This window comes from Cololabis saira, chromosome 23 (assembly GCF_033807715.1).
Source record: "Cololabis saira isolate AMF1-May2022 chromosome 23, fColSai1.1, whole genome shotgun sequence".
Lineage (NCBI taxonomy): Eukaryota > Metazoa > Chordata > Actinopteri > Beloniformes > Belonidae > Cololabis > Cololabis saira.
The window spans coordinates 21757104-21770260 of record NC_084609.1 but is presented as its reverse complement, the minus strand read 5'-3'; positions in this window follow the sequence as shown (position 1 = coordinate 21770260).

Genomic DNA, 13157 nt, shown 5'->3' with positions numbered 1-13157 from the left:
CAACACATTCTTTTAGGATTGAAGCCTCAACTTGTTTGGTACATACTTTTACAGTTGTGTAAACTTGCATGGCTGTTTGTTCTTTCTTTTGACCGCTGGTTTTCGTAGCTCAGGTTGTTGCCATCTTGGCAAGGCTAATCCAAAAAAATGGGCAAATGGTAAGAATAAACAAGCCTGTAAGTGACTAAATTACCACAAACTCGGTATCGTAGCTTAGCTGAGCTCATGCTAATCTATGATACTAAGTAGTGTTACTTTACTTTCATTCTGATCTAATGCATCCATCCATCCAATTTTCTTTTCAGATGTTTTAGTAGCAACATCTGATCAGCTCTCACTCGTGTACATTTCACTCCTTGGCACAATTTGTAAAATGACAACATGCTACTGCCTGCCGACTGAAATGCAAACACTATCCAGAAAGCAGAATACCTAGAAAGCAGTAGGCTACTTGATTTCAACTTCTTGTTCATGATGAAAACACCAGAATAACAAGCACAGTTATACAATGAATCTATCACAATCAACATTGATGGCCCTGGGACGCGGTGAAGTCTGGGCAGGACAATGCTTTAAAGCTCGTGGCTTCGAGCCGTCTGTTTACAGGCTGGAGCCACAAGCCAAATTTTGCCCCCTGTACTTTTCCTTGCAGACCCAAAAGTGGTTCCCTGCACCGTCACAGATTAAATTTACCCGCCAAAGCTGCCTTGGCGACGTCAGATGCACACCTCCATTTGAGAGGGTGTTTTGCTGTCAAAACAACTTCTTAAACGAGGATGGATGAATTTGAAGTGAATGAACGTTAATGTTGTGCTGTAGCTAGTGACTGCGTTTACATGCAGTCAATAACCCTTTTGAAACCAGAATATTGGCAATAACCCGAATTTGCACGGCCATGTAAACACCAATAACCCCTTTGAATAACCCGAATTTGCTCATATTCGGGTTTTTAAACACCTGAATATGTCCCCTGGGTTACTCCTTTTAAAACCTGAATATTCGGTCATGTAAACGCCTAACGGGATATCCCCATCAAACGGAACATGAATTTGTTTTCTGCACATGCTCTGTTCACAAGGAATCTTGGTCTTTTGAGTCCAGGACGTACTTATAAACACGGAGAAAGACCACGCCACACTTTTGGAGTGAGGAGGAGACTAATCACTTCATAAATGTAATGAAGGATATGAACATTATGGCATTTGTAGACGGTAGAAAGTACCGGGATAGCGAGATTTACAAGAAGGTGAGCGAAAAGGTGCGCGAAACAGCATTTGTTTTTAATTTGGATACAGGAAGAAGAAGCTGAAAAGACGGGAATTGCGTCATGATGTTCTCCACGCATCGCTGGTTTGATCGAGATATCCCAAATGATTAATCACCATGTATACAGGGATAACCCTGTTTGCTCACGCATGTAAATGGAATATTCAGAATGTTTCAGTAACCGAAATATTAGCAATAACCCGAATTTTGACTGCATGTAAACGTTAAGTGTCATAGATTAGCCTAAACTCAATGGACAGGGCCTTCCATAAGTGTCGTGTTGATTTTGTTAATCTTTCTGCACTTGCTCGAGGTGCTTAATAGTACAAATGAAATGGAGCGATACCACTGTAAGTCAAGAGGGCAGTATTGGGCGAAGGCTTCCGGCTTAGCTGTACATGGGGTGAGACGTGATTAGCGGAGCTCCTGCAGAGTTAATTTTAATTCAACATTTATAGGCACTTTTTGCATCACTCCCACGACTTTGGTTTTAACTAAATTATTTTCAACGCGGTTACTTCGACAACTTACCACGGAAATGCCTCCAAAGTCCATCAAAGCGGGGAATAACCCTCCAGCTAACCCGCGGCCTGCTGCTCATGCTGTCTCCTCGCCCCGCGGTGATTCCCCTCCTCCGGAGAGCACCTGCGCTGCGCAGGTTCCAGCTGCGGAGTTCAGCCGGCTTAAAACCGAACTCCTCTCCGCTCTCCGCAATGATGTTGCAGCTATATTTCGGTCAGAGCTTCAGGCAGCACTTACCGAGAATTTAACGTCCATTAAGTCCGAGCTGCTTTCTCTTAAAGCCGATCTTTCTGGCAGTATTTCCTCCATGAAGGCGGACGTCGCGGGTCTCGCGACCACGGTCGCTGGGATGGAGCTGTCCGTCTCAAGCTGCTCAGACGACATCGTTGCTCTCCAGAAAAAAGTGGATCACTTGTCGAAAGAATATGTGAGGCTGGAGGACAGATGCGAGGATTTGGAGTCAAGGTCTCGTCGGCAGAACGTACGGATTATTGGCGTCCCGGAGGAGGATCCTGACTCTTCATCTGCAGCCGGTGTTTCCAGGCTATTGGCGGAAGCCTTCTCCCTCGACGCTGAGCCGGTGGTGGACAGAGCCCACCGCACCCTCATGCCGAGACCGAAGCCCGGGGAGCGGCCCCGCGCAATAGTGGCAAGGCTTCATTATTACACCGACTGCGCTGACATCCTGAGAAAGGCGAGAGAGCGGCAGCAGATCAAAGTCCGGGGTATGAGCATCTCCGTGTTCCCGGACCACACAGCCAAGACAGCGCGGGCGCGCGCTGCCTTTAATGACGTGCGCCGTCAGCTGCGGGAGATTGAAGGAGTCCGGTATGGATTGCTGTATCCCGCCCGGCTGCGTGTAACCCATGATGGCCAGCAACGTGACTTCACGTCGCCAGATGAAGCCCTGGCATTCATCAGGAAAATAAAAAAAGTGACTACCAGCTAGTTTTCTGGGACGATTTATCCAGCTTGATGTCCGTGCGGGACTCTGGCCCGGGGTGAGTGACTGAGTCAATTCAGAAAATGGGACTTTATGTCGGAATTTTTTATTTTTTATTTATTTATTAATTTTTTTTTCTTTTCTCTTCTAACTATCAATGGGAACAACACTGTTTTAAATTGATGGCCTAATAATTTCTCTGGTATGATGCCTTGATAAGAAAATATGCACGCACCCCTGTCTTTGCTTAAATTGTGCGCATGTGTGTGCGTGTCTGTGTGGGTGTGTGAGTGCATATATGTATATATTATTGTTCTATAGGCCAAAGATCTCCTTAATTTACGTTTGTTGTTACCCTGACAAGACAGCGATCGTCAGAATGGCTCAGATTGATGGTTTCATACGCCTCATATTTTATTTTATTTTATTTTTTAAGGTTTTAACTCTGCAGGAGCTAATTTTGTTTTTGTTTTTGTATTTAGCTTTATAGTCGAAAGCATCTCTTTTCGAGAATGGCTTCCTTTGAAGCCAGCACGGCTGTTTCCATCGTTTGGGGATGGGATCATCTAATGTGCGCTGGGTGGGTGGGCGGGGGTTATGGGATGTTGGCTTTTTGTCTCTGTAGGTATGTATATACTCCTGAGTTTTGTTTGTTTTGGTTTTCCCTTTTACCTCTTTTCCTTATATCTCCACTGGTGGTGGGTGAGTCGGTCTTATTTTCTCTCAGAGAATGCCTATGAACGATCGTAATCTGCGCAAGCCTGATACTGGATCAAACATTACATTCACTAGCTGGAATGTGAAAGGTGTGAATAATCCAATTAAGCGATCACAGATTTTTTCACATTTGAAACGCTTGGACACTGACATAGCTTTCCTTCAGGAAACTCATTTGCGAAATAAAGATCATTTCAGACTCAAACGAGCTTGGGTGGGTGATATTTTTCATTCAAATTTTGATTCTAGGTCTAGAGGAGTAGCAATTTTGATCAACAAAAGAGTCAATTTCTCCGTCTCCAGGACAATATCCGATAAGAATGGTAGATATCTTATTGTTGCGGGCACTCTATACTGTAACCCTGTATTGTTGGTGAATATATATGCCCCTAATTTTGATGACCCCAATTTTACGGATAGGCTGTTTGGCAACCTCCCTTTCTTAAATACGCATATTACAATACTGGGCGGTGATCTGAATTGTGTTATTAATCCTTCTTTGGACCGTTCGAATCCTCGTACTTTGACTCAATCCTCTATGTCAAAATCTATTACCGATTTTACAGTCAAGAACGGGCTTGTTGATCCGTGGAGGGTCTCACATCCTGGAGATAAGGAATTCTCTTTTTTTTCACAAGTACATCAGTCATATTCACGTATTGACTATTTTTTTGTTGATGGCTCTCTTCTCCCCAAAGTTACTTCTGTCGTATACCACCCAATTGTTATTTCGGATCACGCCCCTCTAACTTTGAATATAACATGGTCTGAGCGCCCCCGTTTTTCTTCTCCCTGGAGGTTTAATCCATTGCTTTTATCCGACGATGCATTTAATGTTTCTATATCTGCTTCAATAGATGATTTCATTGCATTAAACAAAACAGATTCTACCAGTTTTTCGCTAGTATGGGAATCACTCAAAGCATATTTGCGAGGACAGATTATTTCTTATTCAGCATACGCCAGTAAAATCTGCAGGGCTAAATTACAGGAGCTCACATCTAAAATTCAGGACACAGACAGACTAAACTCAGTTAACCCGAGTCCGAGTTTACTGAAACAACGGCTTGATTTGCAGTCAAAATTCGATCTTATAGCGACAGCCGATTCTGAACGGCTCCTATTACGCGCTCATGCCAACTATTATGAACACGGCGATAAACCAAGCAGGTTATTGGCTCACCAATTAAAAAGGCAAGCAACGTCGAGACTGATTCCCAGCATTAGAGATTCTAATGGCACACTTACCACCGATCCAATCGCCATCAACACAATTTTTAAATCATACTACTCCTCTCTCTATGAGTCAGAATCTCCACTTGACACAGCAGAAATGACCTCCTTTCTTGATAATATCACTGTCCCTACTATTAATTTGGATGTGGCTAATGGTCTCGATGCTCCTTTCAGCTTGCAAGAAATTGCTGCCGCCATTGAAGCTACGCAAAGCAACAAGGCCCCTGGTCCCGATGGGTTCGGAGCTGAGTTTTTCAAAAAATTCAAAGACAAATTAGCCCCCCTTTTACTTTCAATGTACAATGAGTCCCTTGATCATGGCTCATTGCCTCCCTCTTTAATGCAGGCGTCTATTGCCCTCCTTTTGAAGAAGGACAAGGACCCTGAATCATGCACTTCTTACAGGCCCTTGTCTTTACTGAATGTGGATGTCAAAATTTTAGCCAAAGCACTAGCAATTCGTCTTGATAAGATCCTTCCTAGCATCATATCTGAGGAGCAGAATGGTTTCATCAAGGGACGCCAGCTCTTCTATAATGTTCGTACACTTCTTAATGTGATTCTCTCTAAAGATTCTTCTCCACTCCCTGAAGTTGTTATCGCAATTGATGCTGAGAAAGCTTTTGATCATGTCGAATTTAACTATCTTTTTGCAACACTTCATAAATTCGGATTTGGACACAGGTTTATATCGTGGATTAGACTTCTTTACACTTCCCCTCAGGCCAGCATTCACACCAATGACAACTACTCCACTTATTTTACATTATCACGTGGCACGAGACAGGGCTGCCCTCTCTCCCCTTTGCTATTCGCTCTATCCGTCGAACCACTTTCAATTGCTTTAAGAACTCTTCCTCTATTTCGTGGAGTCTCTAGGTCCAATGTGGAACTTAAATTGTCACTTTATGCAGACGACCTCCTTTTATATGTATCTGACCCTTTAACCAGCATCGCACCAATATTATCTCTGTTGAAGAATTATGGATCCTTCTCCGGCTATAAGGTCAATCTTCACAAGTGTGAATGCTTCCCCATAAACTCCTCTGCTTTACAACTCAAACAATCTGATATCCCCTTTAAACTCAGCCCGTCGGGCTTTAGATACTTAGGGATTAATGTGACCCGCACTCTGCCCTCTCTTTTCACCGCTAATTTTTCCTCACTGGTAACTCGAGTGAAGGCGGACTTACAGAGGTGGAGCTCCCTACCATTGTCACTGATAGGAAGAATTAACACAGTGAAAATGACTGTATTGCCTAAATTTCTTTTTTTGTTCCAATGCACTCCTTTATTTCTACCAAAATCTTTTTTTAAATCACTTGACCAAATTGTTTCCAACTTTTTATGGGCCGGTAAGACACCCAGAGTGAGGTATTCGCTTCTCCAAAAATTTAAATTTAATGGGGGTCTAGCACTACCAAACTTTATGCTTTACTATTGGTCAGCGCATATTCACAAACTAATTTATTGGCTTCAGTCTCCTGAGTTATTATGGTGCAGATTGGAGGCTCAGTCACTCTCTTCATCCTCTGTAACGGCCCTACTCTCCTCCTCTTTACCATTGAATCCCTCTAAGTTTACAAATAGCCCTGTGGTGCTTTCCTCCCTTAAGATTTGGTCACAGTTTAGGCGCCACTTTAAATTTGCTTCTCCATCCATCTATACACCTGTTACTAAGAATCATCTGTTCCCTCCATCACTAATAGACACCACTTTTATGATTTGGTACAACCGGGGCATTAAGCACTTCAGGGATCTATATAAGGATGGTATCTTTTCCACATTTTCAGATCTGAGGTCAAAGTTCAATTTGCCTGCCTCCCATTTGTTTCGCTACTTCCAGCTTCGACACTGCGCCTCTGCTCTGTTTCCATGCTTCCCTTCCCTTCCTGCTAACCAACCATGGGATGATCTTCTAACAATGAAACTCAGTCAAAAGTCTCTGATATCTAAGATATATGCACTGTGTATGACATTTGATGATCATTCTGTAGATAAAGCTCGGGAGGGTTGGGGACGAGAGTTGGGCCTTGACTTCACAGGGGAGCTGTGGGATAAAGCTATCCGTAGCATACGATCTAGCACGCCTTGCGCTAGATTTGAACTTATTCAATTTAAGGTGCTGCATAGAGCCCACCTATCAAAATCCCGATTATCGGAAATATATCCGAATGTTGCAGACCTATGCGACAGATGCCAGGGTTCTCCATGCAATTTAAGTCATATGTTTTTCTCCTGTCCTAGGTTACAGAAATTTTGGAGTGATTATTCTGTGATCATGTCTAAAGTTCTGGGTAAAAAAGTTGTTATGGCCCCTCTCTTAGCAATATTCGGACTCACTGTTGACTCCTCACATATCAGCCCCACACAGTCAGAAGTATTGGCTTTCACATCCCTTTTAGCAAGACGTCGTATCTTACTTCTATGGAAATCCCCCAAGTCCCCGTCTATTTCTATTTGGCTTAGTGATGTTATGTTTTTTCTTAAATTGGAGAAGGTGAGATACTCTTTAAAAGGCAACGCAGCTAAATTCGTTCGCAAATGGCAATCTTTCATAGACCACTTTACCGCGTTGAAGACTCTACCCACCGACTGACCCCCCCCTCCCTTAATTTTCTTTTCATCTCCTTAATTTGTTTTTTTATGTTTTATTTATTTCCAGTTAATGGGATATCACTTATGGGCATCTACATTCACCACTGCATTTGTTTTTTGTATGCATTTTTGCTCATACATTACTTTCCTCCTTTGATCATTTCTTGCTCATCTGTTTATTTATTATTTAACGCTACAGAGACTCTGTTCCTTAGTTAGGTTTTGTGTGTTTTAAAAAAAAAAAAAAAAGGAGACAATGTATAATGCGTGTGTTTGACTACAGATTTCCATGTTTTCATTGTATGTTGTTTCCTATAAAAAGATCAATAAAAAAAAAAAAAAAAAAAAAGAGGGCAGTATTGAGTCAGTGGTTAAACTAAACATGAGTTAATGGTGGAGGAAGTTGGTGGACACCGGAGTTTTTAAAAATTACAGTCGTCATAGTCAATTTTGTGCCTGAACAAAAAAGTTTCATCCCATTTTTACAGTATATCGACTTCTTTTATGTGGTCTATTCACATCGTGGTATTTGTTTCCTCTGACTCAAAATTAGCACAAATAAAACAATATCCTCTACAGTCACCAATTTTGAAAAAAACTAACAAAAAAAATCCCACTGGAGTGGTCCTTAGGCAGTTTTTTCAGCAGGTTTTTGGTTTGCTTTGTTTTTTTCTCTTTTGCACACTGTTGGAAGGGAAGATAAGGTTGTAGTATTTCATTTAACTAATTACACCTTTTAGATTTCACTCACCCCACATACTGACCCTTTAAGATAATTGTTCAGATTCTTACAATGCTCTTTTATGCATTTTCTATTTGGATCAAGAGTCAAATATATTAAATTTGACTGAAATATTTTATTCTTGCTATGCTTGTGTGTGTCATCTCCATTATGGTCATAAGTCAGAAAGTCAGAACATTTCACTGCAGCTCATTGCCTGCAAAACAGTGAAAACACTAATGTTGGCAGTGTATTGTTTCCCAAAACTATCCTGCAAACAGTTATCACCAAAAAAATAAATAATAAAAAAAAAAATCCGGTAAAGAAATGTTGGTGGAGTAACAAACACGTTAAGCTGTGCATCTAGTGGCCAGGATAATGACTTAAACGATAACGTCTTGTTGTACACCAAATACTTTTTTGTTAGGTGTGACAGCATCTTAATTAATAAACACTCCGGGGGTACTTGAGCGGACTAGGTGCCCGTGGTGATTGGCAGATAGATTAATGTTGTCAGACCCTGGAGAAACATGTCACATTCCACTTGAAGCCAGTGCTACTTGTTCCAAGGACGATTTCACAACCTTGATTCCCCTCTCCCCAACCATCACTATTCCTTCGCTGCACAGAGAAAGAGGCAAATCAGTATCAACTTAAGTCTCAAAACGCAAAGTAGCTCCCTGGAGATAAGAGGGACTTAACACACACTTCTCCCCTTTCTTGGGATATTACTTCTATAAACAAAAAATTATTTGCTTGACATTCAAGAAAGACTCTTAATTAGGTGTTCCAACCCTTACATGCAATACATGTTACAAAATGACATTTTGCTTAAAATACTCCCCAAGCTACTGGTGGTTACCTCGTGTCTGGGGAGCTTTAATAATATATCTGTCAAGTTCTGCATGCTACAGTACCTCAGCTTAAACTGGTGTGCAGAAAAGCTGTTATTAGAGCGATGCAATGCCCATTTAAAGGAGCATGAGGCTCCTTTTAAGAAATTAGACTCATTAGCGCCACCCTTCGCCACGACGGCCGTCGGGGGTACTGCAGCCAACAGCGAAGCCGGCACGGGAGAACGGGGAGAACGCACATGCAGTGTCATGTGACGTCACATCCGCAGGACAGCGCGGGAAATTCGGCCCTACAATCGCAGCACATTTTGCAGCACACAGCCTGTTCAAGGCAACGGAGAGATACGCTAGAGGACTCATTCATTTTGGTTTGGAACGCTTCATCTGACATTATTACTAGAAAACTTAAAACGTATACACATTTTTTCATAAATCCTGCCTCAATCCTGCCTCATGCTCCTTTAAAACAAAAAACAGAAGTAAAATTGTAGGTGAATTTGAATGTCCGAAGTCTCATTTCCACTTTCCTTCCACCCATTTGAACACAGATTGCGCCCCCTGGTGTTCAAAACAAGGAAATGTAGTTCGTTATGGACGCTAACGCTGGTGTGGCAGGGCCAAGGTTATCATATCACCATGAGTAGGAATTATTCTCTAGTTTCTAATTGACAAAAACACTAGCCTGCCCCATTTCACCACATATTGAAAATACTAAGAGAAGTTTGTTTTTTTACAAGTATGCTTCTTTGTGCTGTAGCGTACTCTCTAGTTAGTAGACAAGTTGAAACGCACACGAGGAAAATCGTGCTCTAAAAAACAGCGAAGGCAGAATTTAGCAACTACATCAGAGATAATGGAGGAATGGATGGACGTGTGGACATATCAGACCACATATCACATGACTAGGGCTGCAACCAACTACTATTTTTATAGTTGATTCATCGAAAGATTAAACAGCTAATAGGTTATGAATTGTGCAACAATTTGAACCATTTTATTTAGCTATTAGGTTTTTAAATTGGCCCATGATTGTTTAAGGAATGTGTCAACTAATGACAGGATTCTAAAGTGATTTCTTCAGTCATAAAAATGTGCAAACAGGATTTGGTTAATTATTTCTCATAATTACAACTCCTAGATCTTTTAAGATAACTTAAAAACTACGGGAAATGAAAAAGACATGAGGTTAGTTAGTGTGGGAGATAAGGATGCAGAGGATAGGGTCGGATGGAGGTGGATGACTCGCTGTGGTGACCCCTAAAGGGAAAAGCTAAAAGAAAAAGAGAAGTGTAAAGTAAGGAAATAGAGCTTTGCCCGTATGAGTTTTCTTTGGCGCACCAGGACTTCTGAGGTACGACCAGACAATCAAAATAATTAAGCCAGTCTAGGCATCTATTGTAGGAAAGCATATCTGATGTTTACTTCACGTTTGACTTTTAATGAAGGTATTCACAACCTTCCACATTATCTTTATTTGAGCACAAGTAGGCTAAATGCATCAATTCAGGTGGTGAATGAACAAAGCACTCATCAATATAATCTGATCTAATTGTAGCTTAAAACCCTATTAATGCTTTTTTTTTTAAAACAACCAAAACAACAGCTTTTTAAATGTTTTCTCTCTTTTTTGGCTCACACGCCTCATGCACTGGCATGGATTGGGCCCCACTGACACAGAGAGTGTACAGGGCCCAGAATTTGGTGCTCCGCCCCTGGTTACACCAATCTTCTTGCACATACATGTATATACAGAGCTCCTCACCTCTGCTTTTACTGGAGTCCTCAGTCCGATTCCAGCGATGCAGAGAGTCCACTAGCTGGATGCTGGGATCGGGGATCTTTGGGTTAAGCCAGGTCTCCGTAATGATGAGGACACAGGAGTCTAGAACAGAAAGATTTCCTGCAAGCTGTAGTCTCAGGTCGTCCGTCCTGTGTGTGATAGATCTGCCGTTGGTGAGGTACAGGCTCGGCAGAAGGGGTTTATGTGGATTGTTCATGATGGTGTGTAAAACCTCCCTAAAGACATATCAAGGTAATTTGAACTTTGCACAGAATACAAAAGTGTACAGATAATGGGTGGATTCAGCACTTAGAACTGGTACCATTTATTGGCATCTTTTTTTATTTGAGCAATATTGATCGTACAACAATGACACGTTTTGAAAATACAGTGGTGCTCCACTTAAAACCCCCTCGCACACACTATCACTTAAATAGGAAGTTCAAGCTCTATGTAATGTAAATTTATTGCAACCCTCCGTGATGAAACTAATGGGGTCACTTGACTTATAAGCACGCTTACATTCTTCTCTTCATGAATAAAAGGTTTTGGTGGTCAGATATTAACCTTTAGATGAGATTAGAGCAAACTTTATTGATCCCACAATGGGGGAAATGTAGCTGCTTTAACAAAGCCCTTATATCTACAGTGCAGCCTTCTGGATCTGATGCTGATGCGTAAACATGCTCAGCCTCGACCTCATCATATAATGGTAAAACTTGTAGACATCACTAAAATAAGTCTGACATTATTGTCATTCATTACACAGAGTGCTGTAACACATTTGGCCTTCGGAGGCAGCTTTTGAAGAATGCAGTGCACGACCTGGGAAGCAGCTAGAGTTTCACACAGCTCTGATGTCTTTTTGTGTCGGAAATCAACATTTTATTTCAATGCTTCCTTGTTCCTCTCCCCGCATGAATTCTCCTTTCATATTTGTTTTCCGCTGTGATTCAGCCTTGGGCTCAACTTTGGTATGGGCTTGTCTCTGAGAGATGATTGGTGGCTTGGTTACAGCCAGGGACATCTGGTTTCTAAGAAACGACCCCTGTGTTTGGAATCTGTTAATGACCAGCAGACTCAAGGTCCCTTAATGCAGTTGATAAGGTCATGCCATCTCTGACAACCCACCCTTTTTTTAAATATTACATGGCATTTTGGATATAGATATGGCTTTTTCAACACTTCTGAAATTAATTCATTCATTTCTTCTTTTCCGGTGACTTTATGGTGTACAGTATTACAATCACATAAATATATGACTGTCACTCACCGGCAGTGGCATTTCTTTTGTTAAATTGCCTGCTTACACTTTTGTTGAAAGCACAGTTACTAAGCATCCCCTACAATTAATCTAAACATTTTATTTATCAGGCATTGACACAATGTGCCCCTGAGTTTTAATGGCATATTTGTTTTCGTCGCTTAATTGCAGAGTACATGTTTAACACTCCACTGAGCCATGAATGATTAAGAATTGCTTGATTTAAATTGACTGCAGTGCCAGTCAATTTGGGAATTCAAAATCTCATCCGAAGCTTTCTAAATAAAAGCGAGAGTGAAGGGAAAAATCATCAACAAATGCCGTCTTTATGGTTATTGTTACGTGTCTCCAAGTATCAAAGGTAGTTAGCATGTATTAATTAATTTGTTTTCTGTGTAGATGCTCTTTTTTCCCAACGTTGCTTTGATACCAACTGTGTTAGGCACAAATGTACTGACATGCTACAGTTCTGGCATTTTTAATATCCTGTTAGGAATTACCTACTATCGCCCAATTAACTGGTGTGCAGTTATAATCCTTGTAATGTTTTCTTGTTGCCAGTATTGTAAAATTATACCGGCATATTTGGTGAGAAATATATTATATAAAATTGTTTTCTAAAAATGATCATTATATACTCTGGGCATTCAGTACTTGGTATCTTGTATCTTGTATCCATCCATTATTCATACGCTTCTTCCTATCCAGGGTCATGTGGATCTCACTCGTCTTTTGATGAAAGGCAGTGGTTCACTTTAAACAGGTTCATTGCCACGCCACTCAAGCAACCACTTAGGCAGTCAGTGTGGTTACATACACATCTAAATCAAGCTATTGGCAACAATATAGCTAAGGATTAAACTGGAGTTTCAGAAAAATCCGAGTATATATGCGCGAGAAGACAATTGATTATTGAGTGAAGTGCGTTCCACTCCGCTACGCTAGGTGGCGCCACACTAACTTTCACGTTGGCGTTCTTCCAGTAGAGTTAGTAAACAAGCGAGAAGGAGGATAAAAAAATTTACTCTAATGATGCAGCAGCTTTGTAAATTTCGTACATACTAAGCCTGATCATCTAGCAGGTAAAATGCATGCAAAGCCTTCCTCTTCTTCTTCTGTTTCCGTGTTGTTGTGAAGCTGTGACTGTTGTTATTCCCGCTCCCGCAGCTCGTCACTTCCGTAAGGGGAAGTCCCGGGGCAGTCAGTAGCTCGGCTAAGCGTGGGTTGCATAAACATGGAAAAATAACTCGGATTAG